This window comes from Camelus bactrianus, chromosome 8, assembly GCF_048773025.1.
Source record: "Camelus bactrianus isolate YW-2024 breed Bactrian camel chromosome 8, ASM4877302v1, whole genome shotgun sequence".
NCBI lineage: Eukaryota > Metazoa > Chordata > Mammalia > Artiodactyla > Camelidae > Camelus > Camelus bactrianus.
The window spans coordinates 47578829-47597462 of NC_133546.1; the positions used below are offsets into that span (position 1 = coordinate 47578829).

Sequence of the window (18634 nt, forward strand, 5' to 3'; positions counted from 1 at the left end):
CAGGTCATACTGGACCTTGTGGATAACAGTAACTTTATTATGAGAAAAATGGGAAGCCACTAACATGCTTTAAGCAAGGCAGCAATAACATCAAATTTGTCCTTTTAAACTATTACTTTGATCTGTTTTTTTAAAAGTTTTTGTTTTGGGTTTTTGGGGGGAGGGTAATTATGTTTATTTATTTATTTAAATGGAGGTACTGGGGATTGAAACCCACTACCACTGAGCTATACCCTCCCTCTTTTAAACTATTACTTTGATTTTTAGGCAAGAACAGCCTGATTGGAAAAGATCCCCATAAATATGCAGAAAAAAGAAAGCTGTCATAGGAGTCCAGGTTAGTGATGGGGTCCTTGGAATTGGGTGGGGGCTGTGAAGATGGGGGTAGGTGAGGATTCAAAAGATACTGGACCTTGCCCATCAAAAGTGAATGGATAAACAAATTGTGACTCATACTAATGGGACACTACTCGGCAATTAAAAATAAAAAGGAATGAACTATTGATACAACAGTATGAATGAACCTCAAAATAATTAGGCAGAGTGAAAGAAGATAGACCAAAAATAATGCATGGACTGTATGATTGCATTTATACAAAATTCTAGAAAGTGCACACTAATCTGTAGTGACAGAAAACAGACCAGAGCTTGCCTGGTAATAGGAATATAACAGGAAAGGGAGACAGGGGAAGACTGCCAAGGGGCACAAGAAGACTTCTGAGAGTGGTAAGTACTTTCCTAATCTTGATTGTGATGATGGCTTTATGGATGTACACATATATCACAACATAGCAAGTTGTACGCTTTAAATATGTGCATAAAATATTTTATGCCAATTATACTGCAATAAAAATGTTAAAAACAAAAACAACAAACAGAAGACACTGGACAGATTTGGTAATGATTCAAATGTGAGATGTTGACACCACAGAGTATACCCAGAATTTGTCACGGGCAATGCAGTGGATGGAGAAGCTGTGCTCCCGGGCGCGGAGGATGAGAGGAAGTGCAGATCTGAAGCGGGGTAGGGATGGTTTGGTTCAATTTTAAATCTAAGATAAGATGCCAGTGAGACTTCTAAGTAGAGATTTCAAGAAAGCAAGTGGATCTCTACAGCTGGAAGACAGAAAAAGAGGTATGGGCCAAGGATAAAGGTGGTTTTTTTTTTTCGTTTTTTTTAATCTTTGGCATATAGATGATATTTAAAGTCCAGGTTGATCATTATGGTCAGGAAGGGAGAATGAAAAGAAAGAAAAGTGGCCTAGAGGAAATTGCTGATGAATTTTAACATTTAAGTGAAAACCCAAGAGTGATGTTAGGGAAGCAGAGGGAAGAGTATTTCTAGAAAGAAATAGTAAACCCTGTTGTAAATGCTCTGCTGAGAAATCAAGTCAGACAAGGCATGGAAACGACCACTGGATTTAGCACCGTGAGCATCATTTGTAATGGGTGAAGAAAGGGAGAAGGAATACCAATGCAGGGAGCCTCACAAACTTGGCTGGAGGACATAAAGGAGCTGAAGCCAGGTGATGACTATTTTTTTCCGACAAAAGTGTATAGGCACTGGGAAAGATTTGGGGAGGATGAGGAAAGTTTAAGATGGTTGTTGCAAGAGGACATTGAGTAGACTAGAAAAACATTTCCAGTACTGAGAGAAATTTTTTTAAAGTTTAAATAAATGGAGACTATCCAGATTTTCCCTTGGGTAAGACTCAATATTGCAATGATGTGAAGCCTCTTAATCTCTATCATTATTCTTGATGTAATCATAATTATTATTAAAATTGCACATGTACTTCACACTTACATGGGGCTTACTATGTGTCAGGCACTGGCCTAATCAAAATCACAAGTTCAGGGGAATCTGCAAAATGGCTAAAGTTTATCTGAAAAATAAACATGCAAGGATAGCAAAGAAAATTCTGGGAAAGAAAGTAGGGAGTGTGGATTAACCAACTGTAATTGTGGTTTGCAACAATAGAGAGCTCAGTGGAAAGAACTCAAACAATCACAAGTTTATGACAGTGACTTTGATAAAATTGGGTTTTCCAATCGGGAAAAAAAAACAGGTTTATAATAAAAAGGTTGAGACACCTAGATGGCTGTTTGGGAAATAACAAGGCTAGATTTCTACATAGTTCCATAACCCCAAATTAGATGGATCAAAGATGTGAATGTAAAAAAATTTAAAAGAACTAAACACAACCTTTGAAAATACAGAATAATATTTACCATGGACTTGGCAAAAACAAGCACACTTGCACACACACAAACAATATCAAAAGATAAATCTTAAACTGGGGAAAACATCAATTTTCAGGACAACAGATTGAGCTTTCATAGATGAATTAAAAATATGACAAGCCCATTTTTAATAAAATGGGCAAGGGACAGAGAGTTCAGAGGAAAAGAAATACACATGGCTAATAAACATGTGAAAGGATGCCCAAGTTGTGTCACAAATTTAAAAACAAAAATTTTAACAGGAAACTGAGATGACTTTTTACTTATCAGATGAATTTAATTACCATTATTTTTGAGCACCTCCTGTAAGCTAAGTGTTTTTAGTATTTTTTATGAGGATACATTTTTCTTTGTGAGCATATTTTCCATATAAACTACCAGTTTTTAATAACATGATCAGTTATTTGAATGGAAACAGATGCCTCTAAAGAGCTTGATAATCCTTGAAAGGTGATTTTTCTTTTCTTAAGTCACTCAAACTTTCAGCAATCTTGTTTATACGCTTAATTTAACTATGTGTTCTGTACAAAAGAATGTGTTAATCTTCAAAAGAAATCTATTTTTTAATGCTCACAAAATTATTTCCCTCCCATGTAATTATGTTTTATTGAATTGACAGTATTTCTGAGACTGCAAAGTTAACATTGGGGTGTTGAAGGCAAATCAAACCAGAAATCATAGCCACTGACTCACCTGTCAGCAGGAGGTGAGAAGAACAGTTAAGGATGCTAGTATTTCTTCATCTCTTCATTCTTTTATTCAACAAATGTTTATTGAATCTCTACTCTGTGCCAGCCACACAGCTAGGTCCTGGGGATGCTGTAATGGACAAGAGAGAATCCCTGCCCTCGGATTCTACCATCTAACTGGGGCTACAGAAGTGAAGCTGAGTTGATAACACTTTTGTTGTAAGAATTTGCATTTAAGTACCTGAAATCTCCCCTTGCCTCCATTCTTTCAATCCAGGAACCCTGTAGTGCTACCCAGGGTGACATGTGACTTCTGTGAATACACTAGATACTCATTTGGGGGTGATGGAGGCAGCATATTTAAAATATCTTTCTAAATAACGTGCGACACCTAAATGCAGCTAGGTCACCGACTTCCTCCAAACTAATAAGTCTAAACTTTCTGGCAGCATGGAGGAGATAGTCCAGATCTAAATGAATCATTGGAAATGAGTAAATCATAAACATAACAAATGCTCTAATTAAAAAGATAAAGATATATGTTTAGAAGCATCATAAATCTCAGAATAACCCCCAAATGTGTCTATTTGTCTCTGTCAAAAAAATACTAGTAAGAACCAAAAGAAATAGTCAAAAGTAATTCCAAATAGTTTATACTTTTAAAAACCCACTAAGCTAGTAAATACTTTCTTAGGGGAAAAAAACAACCTCATGGTATAAACTGAAGAATTTAAAGAGTTTCATAGGATACTTTATAGAGTTCCTAAATTATATTAGATTGAATCATTTGAAATTGCCAACATTTACTATTTTTTACCTATAAAATTGGCAGTTTCACGTGGTTCACCCTAATAGCATGACATTATTTCAATTCCTAAGAGGAAATCCTTTAGTAATGAGTAATTTATGGAGCCCTCACTGTGAGCCACCCACTGTTCTAAGCCCTGTCTGACATCAATCCAAGATCTTTACCTGGAGCCCTGCCTCCTAAAAGTCCAGGCTAGAATTGAGGTTGATCTTTGAACTTGGTTAAAAAATTTGTGTGTTTGTTTTCAGTAACTTTTGACTGGAAATTAGCATTGCTTTCTTTGCTGTTGTTGTTGTTGAAGTACAGTCAATTACAACATGTCAATCTCTGCTGTACAGTGCAATGTCCCAGTCATGCATAGATGCAAGCAGCAAACTTTGATGACATTAGCGATATCTGTTTTTGTCAGCAGTAGAAATCACAGATATTTTCATATTACGTTGCAGTTGTTACAGCTAAATCAAAATTACATTTACACTTTTCACAAACTTGAAATTTCCTGTTGATTTTAGACCTACTTTTATTTATTTATTTATTTATTTTAACATTTTTTATTGACTTATAATCATTTTACAATGTTGTGTCAAATTCCAGTTTTCACAATTTTTCAGTTATTCATGGACATATACACACTCATTGTCACATTTTTTTCTCTGTGAGTTATCATAACATTTTGTGTATATTTCCCTGTGCTATACAGTGTAGTCTATTCTACAATTTTGAAATCCCAGTCTATCCCTTCCCACCCTCCACCCCCCTGGTAACCACAAGTCTGTATTCTCTGTCTGTGAGTCTATTTCTGTCCTTTATTTACACTTTGTTTTTGTTTGTTTGTTTGTTTTTGTTTTTGTTTTTTAGATTCCACATATGAGCGATCTCATATGGTATTTTAGTTTCTCTTTCTGGCTTACTTCACTTAATGACATTCTCCAGGAGCTTCCATGTTGCTGCAAATGGCATTATGTTGTCGGTTTTTATGGCTGAGTAGTATTCCATTGTATAAATATACCACCTCTTCTTTATCCAGTCACCTGTTGATGGACATTTAGGCTGTTTCCATGTTTTGGCTATTGTAAATAGTGCTGCTATGAACATTGGGGTGCAGGTGTCATCTTGAAGTAGATTTCCTTCTGGACCTACAGAAATAGACTCACAGACAGAGAATACAGACTTGTGGTTACCAGGGGGGTGGAGGGTGGGAAGGGATAGACTGGGATTTCAAAATTGTAGAATAGACTACACTGTATAGCACAGGGAAATATACACAAAATGTTATGATAACTCACAGAGAAAAAAATGTGACAATGAGTGTGTATATGTCCATGAATAACTGAAAAATTGTGCTGAAAACTGGAATTTGACACAACATTGTAAAATGATTATAAATCAATAAAAAATGTTAAAAAAAAAATAAATAAAAGTAGACCTACTTTTAGATATTACTAAATGTACTTATTACTAATCACAAATTTGTTTTTAAAAATATTGGAAAACTGTAAAATACTTGGTTTGCTTTATAGTGTATCTTCTGTGTAAAATATATTGTTCTGAGAAGAGTTTCCAAGGACCTCCCCAGACTGTCAAATGGGTCCCTGCACAGAAAGTTAAGAACCCCTAGTACCACTTGATTGTTGTAGCCACTCTGCATAGTAGGTGCTATTACCATCCCCAATTTACAGAGAAGGATCGGGTCACTTGTTGAAGGTACACAGCTAATAGCACAACCAGGTTTCACAATGAGTCTAACTCCAAAGCCCAGGCTCTTAACCAGGACCTATGCCTCCTCTGGAAGTTTCCAGGTGACCAATAGAGGTCATAATCGTCAAGATACTGATGATCATTAAATAATGTTTGTGTGAACCTGAAGATATTTCCCTTGTGCTGCAGCAAGGACCATACTATGACCCACTTGAAAAGTGTTGTCCAAGGCAATCACAGGATTACAGTATGAACAAGAGGATATTAACTGTGTAATGAGAGTGGGCTCTGGGTAATAGCAGTACTGTGAGGGGGTGAAGGCCTGAGAGACCCAGAGGAGAACGTGTCAGAGAGGGCAGACACCTGGCTCGTGGAGGTGTGACAAGGTTGTAGCTGGTGAAATTTGTTTTTTACACAGCTGGTGACCTCGGCCTTCTTTTCCTACATCTATGTTTATTTCTCTTTCTCTCTTCTGTCTCCATTCAGTTTCTAATTTAGACTTCTATCCCACTTCTCCACACACTAGCCAATATTCACCTTGAAACAGAGGGAAATATGCCAGGCTATAGTAGATGAAATTCAGGCTTATACATTTATCCATTTATTTGGGACTCTTTTTGATTAAGGTATAATTGACATATAACATATTAGTTTCAGGTGTATAACAATGATTTGATATTCATATATATTGCAGAGTGATCACTGTAATAAGTCTAGTTGACATCCAAACACCAATGATAGTTATAAAATTTTTTTCTTATGAGAACTTTTAAGATCTACTCCCTTAGCAACTTTCAAAACAGGCAATATGGTATTATTAACTATATTCCTCACTGTGCTGTACATTACATCCCCATGAACTTATTCTTTAACTGAAAGTTGATACCATTTGATCCCACCCTCAACGCCTTGCTTTTGGCAACCACCAATCTGTTCTCTGTTGAGAATGAGCTCAATTTTTTTTTTTTTTTTAGATACTACACATCAGTGATATCATACAGTATTTGTCTTTCTCTTTCTGACTTATTTCATTTGCAAAAGGGTCATCAGGGTCCATCCAAATTATCGCAAATGGCAAGATTTCCTTCATTTTTATGACTGAATAATATTCCATTGTATATTTAGACCACACTTTCTTTATTCATTCATTATCAATTAGGTTAGATTGTTTCCATGTTTTGGCTATTATAAATAATGCTGTAATGAACATGGGGGTGCAGATATCTCTTTAAGATGGTGATTTCATTTCCTTTGGATGTATACCCAGAAGTAGAATTGCTGGGTCATATGATAGTTGTATTATAAACTTTTTGAGGAATTGCCATACTGTTTTTTATAGTAGCTGCACCAATTTAGATTCCCACCAACATTGTACAAGTGTTCCCTTTTCTCCACGTCCTTGTTAATCCTTGCTAGTTCTTGTCTTTTTAATAATATTTGTTCTGACAGGTGTGGGGTGATACCTCATTGTGGTTTTGATCTGCATTTCCCTGATGATTAATGATGTTGAGCAATTTTTTCATGTTGGCATCTGTGTATCTTTGGAAAAATGTTTATTCAGATCCTCTGCCCATTTTTTAATCATATTGTTTGTTTTTACATGTGATCAAAGGAGATGATTCAAAGTAAGGCAAAGATTCCCCACCTAACCAGGAAAAGCAACAGAGATTCCACACATACCATTTATTTCATATTTAATACAGTTAACCATTATTACGTCATGAGTCAGGTCCTAGGGATTCCTACGTGCCTTTCAGTCTTACTGGGATAAACAGATATTTGCAAATATCACCCTCCCAAATCCTATTCTTTTTATTTATGTAGTAATAGATGTAGATATGATAGCCACCTTCACTTTCCTTAAAGGATAATGAGGATCCCCAGGGAACCTCACCACAACAGGGACATCCCTGCTGGGAGATGGCCCACTAGGCAAGCATGTTGGTGAGCCCCAGCCCCAGCCCCAGCCCCAGCCCCACCCCCTGTAGCTGTTCCTTATCTTGATTCACAGCTGTCAGGCTCCCAACAGTGTGGTGGTTTACAGATTGTGGTTCTGCATTCAGATGACCTACTTTTATATCTATATGTCTATATAGATATAGACATATAGATAATTTTTTTTTATTGAAGTATAGTCAGTTTACTGTGTTGTGTCAATTTCTGGTGTACAGCACAATGCTTCACTCATACATGAACATATGTACATATTCATTTCCATATTCTTTTTCACATGTTACTACTAGATATGGACTATAGTTCCTGGTGCTATACAGTATAAACTTGTTTATCTATTTTACATATAGTAGTTAGTATCTGCTAATCTTGAACTCCCAATTTATCCCTTCCCACCCCCTTCCCCCCCAGTAACTATAAGTTTGTTTTCTATGCCTGTGAGTCTGTTTCTGTTCTATAAATAAGTTTGTGTGTGTGTGTGTTTTTAGATTCCACATATAAGTGATATCATATGGTATTTTTCTTTCCCTTTCTGGCTTAGAGTGATAGTCTCCAGGTCCATCCATGTTGCTGCAAATGGCATCATTTTATTATTTTTTATGGCTGAGTAGTATTCCATTTTGTAAATATACCACAACTTCTTTATCCAGTCATCTGTCGATGGACACTTAGGTTGTTTCCATGTCTTGGCTATTGTAAATAGTGCTGCTATCAGATGACCTGCTTTTAAATTCTCACCTCGATATTCCTAGAGATATGTCTTTGGACAAGTTAGTTAACCTCTTTTTGCCTTAATTTCTTCATCTGTAAATGAAGTTGATAGTATTCCTTTCTTCATAAGGATGTCATGGGGATTAAAAGAGATGTTTGCAAAGTATTTGGCATATAGCTTAATAAATGTTTATCACTTGTCACGGCTGATAGTAATACCACTACTTTCTCTGTACACCTGTCTTTCTTCTTCAATCTCCATGACACAAATGAATCTCACTTCAGTGAGGAAAGGAAGGGTTCAGGGATTGAGGAAGCTGATATTTCTCCTGTCAACGATAGGTTTGCTGTGGCAGAAGAAATTATGAAGCAAATATCCCCAGCTATTTGGTTAGACAGAAGTGAAAGGCCTAAAAGGGTTGACTCTCTCAGCAATAGAAATGCGATTCCAGAAAGAGTCACCTTCTAAAGTGACTTTTGTTCCCATGAAATTGTGTTTTCACAATCATGTTAACATAAGTAATTAGCCCATTTTAAATTGGAAATTTGAACTTTATTCTCATGCTGTTCTCAAAGCTTTTGGTCCAGGATCAGTGTGTACTTGAAACCATATGATAATCATGAACTTCTGATAATTGAAGCCCCTTTCATGGACTTAAGACAGAGAGATCGGAAAACCAGCTCATGTTGAGCACTAACTGTGTATCCAGCACTGTGTTTCCCACATTATCTCATTGGTCATCAGGACAGCTCAGTGAAATAGGAATCATGGCTCTGCTTTAATAGATGAGAAAATGGAATTCAACAAAACTGAGTCATTTGTCAAAGGTAAACTCAGCCAGAAAGGGGCAGTGTCGGGATTTGAATACTGATTGGTGGTCAGTGCAGTGCCCACGTTCCACCATGTATGCCACAGGCTGCCCGATGTGTTCAATGTGCTGCTCCCGTGGGAGCTGCGGGATTTTAGCTTCACATGTGAAAACTGCCTCCCCCACCTCCAGATCACAAAGTCATTTATACATTTGGCCCTTGAACAACAAGGGTTTGAACTTCGCAGTTCCACTTATACATGGATTTTTAAAAATAAATACAGTACTGAAGTACTGTGCAAGCCTTATAAGTTAACTCCCTGGATGCCCAACTGCAGATACTGAAGAGCTGCCCATATGGCAGGCAAACTACAAGTCATATGCAGGTTTTCGACTGCACGAAGGTTTGGCACCCCTAATCCCCACCAACCCATCCATGTTATTCGAAGCTCAACTGTATTCATTGTTAACTGAACTTCACAAATCCACACAAGATTAAAATCATTATTAATTTTAACCTTATAATACTGTAATCTTTGCTAAAACTGCCACTGGCCGAAAAACATGATGCTATGACAAAGGTTAAGCAAAAATTAAAAAGTGAGTGATTTAACTAAAAGAACATGCTGACTCTTAGATTTCTTAGGATGAGAATAAAATGGTTCCAGTAGATTCAGAACTTGTCGTTTGTCAAAGTCCACTGGAGGGAAGGTGCTATCTTTTTCTGCTGAACTCCATGTTCACCAGACAAGGCATATTGCAGAAAAAGAAAGTCAAGAGGTTATCTCCCACAAACATTAAGAGACTCTCAATAGGCCAGGAATGGTGCTTTGGACGAAATTCTCAAAGATCTTATCATTGGGCTAATGGTTTTAAAAGTGAACTTTTTCCTTCTATTTGGCATTCATGAAACATACCATAAATGACTGCCCTGAGTTGTTGATAACTGTGTATTAACCATTTCATAGCTCTGTGTATATGTTTACCCATGAATCAGCTTTTCTAGAAACTGATTTTGCATATTATGCTGAGCTTCGAAAAGTGCCTTGGGCTCATTCAATAGAGCTAATCCCATACAGATGAATATGCATGGCCTACAGTATTTATTTTCATTGCTGATACATAGTGTTTTCTTTTTTTTATTGATTTATTGTTTATTGAAGTATAGTCAATTACAATATGTCGATTTCTGGTGTACAACACAATGTCCCAGTCATGCATATACATACATATATTCATTTTCATATTTTTTATTAAAGGTTATTACAAGATATTGAACATGGTTCCCTGTGCTATACAGAAGAAACTTTTTTAAAATCTATTTTTATATATAGTGGCTAACATTTGTAAATCTCAAACTCCCAAATTTATCCCTTCCCACCCCCTTTCCCTGGTAACCATAAGATTGTTTATCATGTCTGCAAGTCTGTTTCTGTTTTGTAGTTGAGTTCATAGTGTTCTTTTTTTTTTTTTTTTTTTTTTAGATTCCACATATGAGTGATATCAGTGATATCATGTGGTATTTTTCTTTCTCTTTCTGGCTTCCCTCCGGATATATACCCAGAAGTGGGATTGCTGGATCATACGGTAAGTCTATTTTTAGTTTTTTGAGAATCTCCATACTGTTTTCCATAATGGCAGCACCAAACTACATGCCCATCAACAGTGTAGAAAGATTCCCTTTTCTCCACACCCTCTCCAGCTTTTATCATTCGTGGACATTTGAATAATGGCCATTCTGACTGGTGTGAGGTGATACCTCATTGTAGCTTTGATTTTCATTTCTCTGATAATTAGTGATATTGAGCATTTTTTCACATGCCTGTTGGCTATTTGTATGTCTTCATTGGAGAATTGCTTGTTTAGGTCCTCTGCCCATTTTTGGATTGGATTGTTTGCTTTTTTGTTATTAAGTTGTATGAGCTGTTTATATATTCTGGAAATTAGGCCTTTGTCAGTTGCTTCATTTGCAAATATTTTCTCCCATTCTGTAGGTTGTCATTTTGTTTTGATTGTGGTTTCCTTTGCTGTGCAAAAGCTTATAAGTTTAATCAGGTCCCACTTGTTTATTTTTGCTCTTATTTCCGTTGCCTGGGTAGACTGCCCTAGGAGAAAGTTGCTAAGATTTATATCCGAGAATGTTTTGCCTATGTTTTCTTCTAGGAGATTTATTGTGTCTTGTCTTATATTTAAGTCTTTAAGCCATTTTGAGTATATTTTTGTGTATGGAGTGAGGGAGTGTTATAACTTATAGTGTTTTCTGATCTAAGTTTTATACCTGATACTTGGCTTCTAAGAAAGCAGGTTCTATGATGACATTCATTCATTTTTCATTCAATAGCCTGTTGTTTTCTGGCAAAGCCAGAGAGGCTTTGCCTGTTGGGGTGGTAGGGATTTAACATCACAGCTCCATGGTGACCACCAAGCTGGCTAACAACGCTCAAAATAAGCTTGACTGGTGAATGAAGTTGCTGCAGAATGATTCAGCTGTGAAGCTGAAAACCCTGGGCACCTTTCTTTTGGAAGGTGAGTGTAAGCAGATAAAGTAAATCACCATTTTAATTAAAAAGTAACCAAATATCCAAAATAAAAGTCTTCCCAACATAGATAACCAAGAAAAAGCCAACTTGCTCACCTGTCTAGGTTCAGTTTGCCTTTCTAAATCCTCGGACTAGAATGTCATGTCTCTAAGAGGTTCCATGGGCTGGTACTGATTCTGCCAGTGCTAAGCTAATCCCAGAGAAATTTGGAGACTTTATAAATAGATAAAATGGGAAAAGGAAATTTTTAAAGATTTGAGAGAAGTTAGAATTTATTCCATCTGTCTAGACCTTCTTTTAGGGGCCTGTTCACTCTTGCCCTCCAACTGGGATTAGAGATAGCACAAACATCAGGGAGAAAGGCCAAGTGAGCAAGTGAGTGTCATGCAGCAGGCTCGGCACTCACAAAAGTCAAAATCATACATATTTACCAATGTTTTTTATCTACTGGACTCTGCATACAAATACAGTTTGTGCATACAAATACGGTTTATCAAATCATGGTTTTAAAAAAAGAAATACACCAAATTTTGTCTAATAAAAGGCAAAAGTAACAGAATTTTTTGCGTATAATCACTCTATCTTCATTCTACTTTTAACATTTTTTTTGACATAGTGCAGATCAGAGAACACAAACATAACCCACATCAATCCTCCAGGGAACTTTGAAGCAAGAAGAGATCATAGTCTCTAAGTCATGTGATAATCAACATAGACCAGTTCTTCAACCATTATTTCAAAGTCTTCACCCAGTTTTGAAATCCTAAGGGGTTACATTTGTCCTTGGCCCAAGCATACCATTCACATTAATATGAGTGGGATATATTCTTACAGGCAAAGGGCAGTTTGTAGCTCCAATTCTGCAAGAAAAAAACATGACTTGTGTTGACATTATCTTAGGTCCTGGCTTCTCATAAGCTAACTTATCTTATCTATCATGCACCTTGACAAGTTTTCTGCTTCCACCAGTCTGTGTAGTGCTTTGTCTAAAATCCTGCAATGATAAGAGCTTTCCTTCGCATAAGCTTTTTTTTTTTTAACGCCTTAATTCAATATCAGGTAAATCCAGATGGAACATTATTAGAAAATGGTTGAGCAAATGGTTGAATGTTTTTGGAGTGCCCAGCTCAGGAGAATAACTGCCTGCTCTGAGTGTATCAGGAAGCTGGAACTGTGATTCACCTCCTCCTGGCCAGGGTTGGGGGGGTTTACTTCCACTAATGTTTCCCTAAATTCTCCATTCAAGGACATCCCACCAACTGGCTAAAACTGGTGCCATAGGGAAAGGAGTAGTAAATGGTGCAGGGGTGGGGCTATTTTAAAAAGATGATCCTTTACTCATAATGATAAAGTGGAGGAAAGAAAAGTGTGAACCACACATCCCAGCAAATACGGTAAGGCATCTGCTGTAAAGATGTCTACGTTAGTAAGTACAGCTTGCAATGTGACTTTAAGTCTATTTCCAGAAGATGGGAGGAAGGCATGGCAAGGAAGAAAGGGGGCTAGGCTTTCTAGGTAAGAGCTGTTCTGGTGGCAGCTTCCGAGGAGGAGGAGGAGGAGTCAGAGTAAAGCCAAGACTGTCAGTTTGTCAGAGTGATAACGGCAAATAGTGAAGCCCAGTAACTGTCGAATCTCCAGAGTTCACATGAACTTTCACGACATTGTTTGAATGCCCAGTACAAGATGAAGTATGAATTAGCAGCTATTTGTTTCCATCTCGTTGATGAAAATCCTGAGACCGGAAGAATTAGGACCTTGGTCCTAGTGGCATGGCTAATATTTCAAACCCAGCTCTTTTAATTCCACATCCTATGTTCTTTCTATAGGACCACAGTTGTTGCAATAACCAGTTTTGTGATCTGGTCTAAGGTACAGCATGGACATGTAAAGAATTCTAGTGGGAATTGTGAATCTAGAATCTAAGACAAGTCAAGGGGAGGAAGTAGGCATTAGGTGAGCTCTCCAGTCTTCTAACGGCATGAATGTGATATTATTATCCTAGTCCCCTTAGAGGTGAAATAGAGGAGGACGAGCTACTCACAGCCCTAATGCCATGGTCTGCCTGGCCCAGCTGCAGACAAGAATATTGGAGGACTGAACATTGAGCTAGCATGAATCAACACGTGTAGGCAGGGGGTATGTGTATAAGAAAGAGAAAGAGAGAAATTGAGTTGAGATGGTAAGGGAGAGTGCAATTTATGTGTTTTCTGCTTCCTAGTTTCTTCAGTGTGCTCAAAGAGAAAGAGACAGACTCAGGAATGGGTCATTTTAATATTCAAATCATACCTCATGACTAAGAAGACTGTTCTCTAAACGCAGATGTCTAAGTTTTACTAAACCTTTGTCCCCTTCTCCTTCCACAACTTTTCTCGTAATCTGAGCAGCGACGGAAAGTATAGTGGTGAATCCTGACTGACCACATGTTGATTTCCTTCTTATTTCAGCGTACTCATCTTTTCTGTGTCTGGGGGAAAATGCCCAGATAGATGAGCCGAGGCTGTACTCAGCAGCACGCAGTCGGGAAAGGGTAATGATTGTGGCGCTGCAGCACGCGTCAGCGGACTTGTAAAATTCCCTGACAGCACACTCTTGCATGTCGTAAAACCCTTGGACATGAACCTGGGGAAAGCTCTTTCAGCCACAATAACACTCTATGTGCCCAAAAGTTCCTTCCAGCCAAGTTAGTGGCATCAGTGGTAGAGTGAATTTACTTCTTGGGAAAACTTATGCAAGTAAATGCCAGTAAAATCAAGTGCACGTTGAAGAACCACGTTTTTTAAACAGATATTTACTACCAGTAACATTGCTCATTGATATCAAAATTACCTCCTCAAGGGCCCCCTGTAAGTGACTTTTCTAGCAACGGGGATTAGCTTGGATTGTCCTTGATGCTCATATTTAGAGAAATGGTCTGCACATGCTGCCTCTGTTTTCTTCCTTTCATTTCTGCTTTAAACCAGCGCACTCCTATTTTCCACCTCTCCTCCCTTCTACTCCCTGAAACAGCATCTCAAAGACCAGCAGGAATCTTCCCTTGCTGAGCACGGCGTCCTTTTCTTAGTTCACATTACAGGCTTCCTTCTCCCCTTGGCACTGCAGACCCTCCATTCTAAAACCCTTCTTCAGTCTTCTCAGTGTGCTCTTCTGACTCCTCTTCATTCTCTAACATGTAATTTGATGATTCTTTACTTTCAAGTTCATGGACCCTTGAGAATCTGATGGTGTTTGGACCCTTTTCCCAGATAAGTGCACATATTCCAACACACCCCAAAAAATTAACCACAAGGATATCACCCACACCTAATGGATAATAATAATAATACAATGACAAGACCAAGTGCTGACAAGCATGCAGAGCAATAGAATTCTCATTCACTACCGGCGAAAATGCAAAATGGTACAGCCACTTTGGAAAACAACTTGGCAGTTTCTTATAAATATACACCTGCCAAACTATCCAGCAGTCCTACTCTTAAGTATTAACCCCACCCCCCCAAAAAAGAAAACTATGCTTCCATAAAAATCTGTATGCAAATGTTTATAGTAGTTTCATTCATAATCAACAAACTGGGAGCAACCCAGTTGTACATCAGCTGGTGAATGGATAAACAAACTGTGCGATATCACAAAGAGAATGCTGCTCACCACTCAAAGGAATGAACTACTGATGCTCATAACAACTTGAGTGAATCTCAAGTGCATTACGCTTTAGTAAAGGAAGCCAAACTCAGAAGGTTACATGTTAGTATAATTCCATCCATAGGACATTCTGGAAAAATGAAAATACAGGGTTAGAAAACTGACTAGTTGTTTCCCAGGGGCTGGGGTTGGGGGAGATGTTAACTACTAAAGGGCATACGGGAATTTTTGAAGAGGAATGGAAATGTTCTAGATCTTGATTCTGGTGATGGGTGCACAACTGTATGTAACCACTGAAACTCATAGGACTGTACGCATTAACAGGGGAATATTACTACATAAATTTTTATTTTAAAAACCTGACTAAAGAAAAAGATTGTTTTCCTCTGGATTTCAGGGATATTGTGGTGCAGGGATGCCAGGGTCAATTTACTACCATGAAACCCCTCTCCCTTTTTTCCCTTCCTTTCCTCTGATTCTGTACTTTCTTCCTGGACTCGCCCCTTCTCCTGTGGCTTCAAGCACAGTCTCCACACTGAGACTCCAAGTTTTACCTCTCCTGAGCTCTAATTCTAAATCCTTACTGGGAATTCCAAATCACCATGTCCTAAACGTACACTCTACTGAAGAGCTTTTTTCCAGAACTGCACCTTCTCCTATGTTTCCTGCATACTTCATTTAAACCTCCCTGCTCCCCGGACACTTTTATTGGACTTATCTTTAACGCCATTCTACACTCATATCTCATCAGTCACTAAATCTTGTTGACTCTACTTTTTAATTATCTCTCAAACAACTTTATCTCTCCTTCTATTTCCCAAGCTACCTTCCAAATCCATGCTGTCGTAATCTCTTCATTAGATCTCTGTAATAGCTCCCTTTACAACTAAACCCTTATCTCTTCAACCCACACCTCATTACCATGTCACAAAGGTTGGGTTACATGTTTCCTTTGCTCACAAACCTGTAACATTTCTCACATCCTGCAGGATAAAGCCTGCTCTTCTTAGCCCAGTGCTTAAGGCTCTGAGTGATTGCATTCGAACACCTTTTTAAGTCACGTCTCCTACCACGTCTTCCCCTTCCACACAGCTCCTAGAAACATCAAAATACTAGTAGGGCCATGTAGAGACCACAATGCTTAAATTCTCTCGGCTTATGTGAGGTCTTTTCCCCAAATACCCTTCCCCTAAAATTGTTTGGCTAGTGACAAAATTTCCATTCATGGAGATGTGGCCCAAATATCATAATCTCTAATGAAGCCATCCCCAATCATTCCTCTCAGAATTAATCTTCTTCCTTGGCACACTTTTGGCGTGTATGTGTACATGTACGTGTGTGTGTGTATCTTAATAGACCTAGTTACCAGATTGAAGTTACTTATGTAATTGCTTGACTCTACCAGAGAGTCAGTCACTTCGGGATAGGAACTGCGTCTTACTCATTTCTGTACACCCCACAACTGATTAGTAAGGGTGTCTCCCAAAAAAGACATTCAATAAATACTTGCTGAACTAAATTTAATTTAGACCATCGTCCAAAATTTTTTTAAAAATTGAATTCCACACAATTAAAATTAATGTCCATGTATACTTTAAACAAGACTTGTATATCGTGTCTACTGTGCACTCCGTTCCAAGTTGTGTACACTCTCCATTCCAAGTTGTGATTCAAAGAATGTGGAAAAGCCCTTGTCCAAAATACCTCCCCTATGTGTGTTAAATTCCACCACCTGTAATCAGAGCAACAGTATCGGACACAGCAGAAGAAAGGGCTCTGGTGCACATGCTACCTGGGACTGGCCTTCTTTAAGAGCAAAAATAAGGTTATTAGACATTTTGGATTTAAATCACTTCTAGGCTTCTGTATAACAGCCACTTTGTAAAAATAAAACATATCTGTCTGAGATTAAATTTTAAGTTTTCTCTGTTTCATGTAGGGATGAGAGATTAGTTCCCTAGCATAAGTCCTCTAAGTGTTAAATAGAATAAAATAAAAATAAAATTAAAACCTCATCAGTATTTCAAGCCTGTGGTCAATCAATAGGGATGCACTGAGGATTTTCTATGACACTAGCATTGTTCAGGATGGTCTGGGGGTGTGGGCACTGAGACAGTCTCTTTATTCTCAAGGAGTTTAGAACCCACAGCCAAGAGAAGGGGGGAAACTCATGTGTGAAATTATTAGAAACATCCCTCATGGTGGAGCATAATAAAGAGCTACCACATCTAGAGAAGAAAGAGACCTCCAGGCTCCTCTAGGGCAAGGTCCACATGTCTTATCTGAGAAAAGAAGTTTAATGAAACAGTCAGGGTGTTAGTTTCCTAGGGCGAGTGAATGACCACAAACTGGATGGCTTACAGCAACAGACATTTCTTCTCTCACTGTTCTGGAAACAAGAAGCCTAAAATTAAGGTGTCTGATCCATTTGTCTTCCAGCTTCTTGTGGCCCCAGGCACTCCTTGGCTTTGGCTACATCATCCCAATCTATGGTCCCACTGCCTCCTTCTTATCTCTGTGTATCTGTCTTATAAGGATTGATTGCATTTCGGGACTGAGAGCCCACCTGGATGGTCCAGCATGGACTCCTCCTCTCAAGATCCTTAACTTAATCACATCTTTTGCCATAATTGGTAACATTTACTCTTTTGCCAATAAGATGATATTTATTCATTTGCCATATAAGGTAATAGTCACAGGTTCCAGAGACTAGGACATAGACATACCATTTGGGAGCAGGGGGGCCCACCATTCAGACCACTGTATCCAGCTACATAATTTGCAGGTCCCAGAGCAAACTGAAAATGCCAGACCCCATATTCAAAAACCAGGAAAACTGTGCCATAAAAAGTACTATAAAGCTTTTTGATTTCTTTGGTGATCTCTCACTCTCTCGACTTGTGGTTTTTTGTTTGCTATTTAACGTTCTAAGAAAAGAAATTTTAAATTGTGTGAATTTTGTCATTCTTCTTTCTTCTGTGCAATGACAGTTTTAAATGCAAATATAATAGCATTTAACTCATATGCAGACTCACCAAAATTACACAATTTGTATTTCATAAGTAATCCATGCTTATGTATTTCACTCTTACCAGAACATCGGATATACTACACAAAACTAAATCATCTATTTCTATTACATTTCTTGACAATACTTTCTACCGACACTCATTCTCTGCCCCAGTGATGATTAAGGACAGACTGAGAGGAAAAGGCACTCTGGATTGCCCTGTCTTTTCTTTTCCTTCTATGTCGTCATTTTCAGCATAAGTGGTTGGCCAATACAGGGAAGTGATATGAGTAAGAAAGGATATGATAAGACTACTCAGTAATTTGTATTTCTTAGAATGTCACTGCCTTGATTCTCATTTGAAGCACGTTCAGGTTTAGATTGAAAGCATGGCCTCTCCAGGCTGTCAGCACCCCCGCTTACTCAGTCATGAACATAGCACACTTACCAAGTACTCACTTTGAGTCTCACTGAATTCCCGCCCAATGTGGATTTACCAGAACTCTGGGCCCACAGGGCATCGTGAATGATGT

At 38.1% G+C, this 18634-nt stretch overlaps 1 long non-coding RNA gene across 1 annotated transcript in view; it reads left to right on the top strand.

Moving 5' to 3' along the window:
• Positions 1-268: 268 nt before the first annotated feature.
• The window catches only part of LOC141578480 (uncharacterized), a 114558-nt gene continuing 96192 nt past the window's right edge, over positions 269-18634 (top strand). Inside the window, exons 1-2 of the long non-coding RNA XR_012508865.1 lie at positions 269-337; positions 10397-10499. This is a non-coding gene — a long non-coding RNA (uncharacterized LOC141578480). The remainder of the gene's footprint in view (positions 338-10396; positions 10500-18634) is intronic.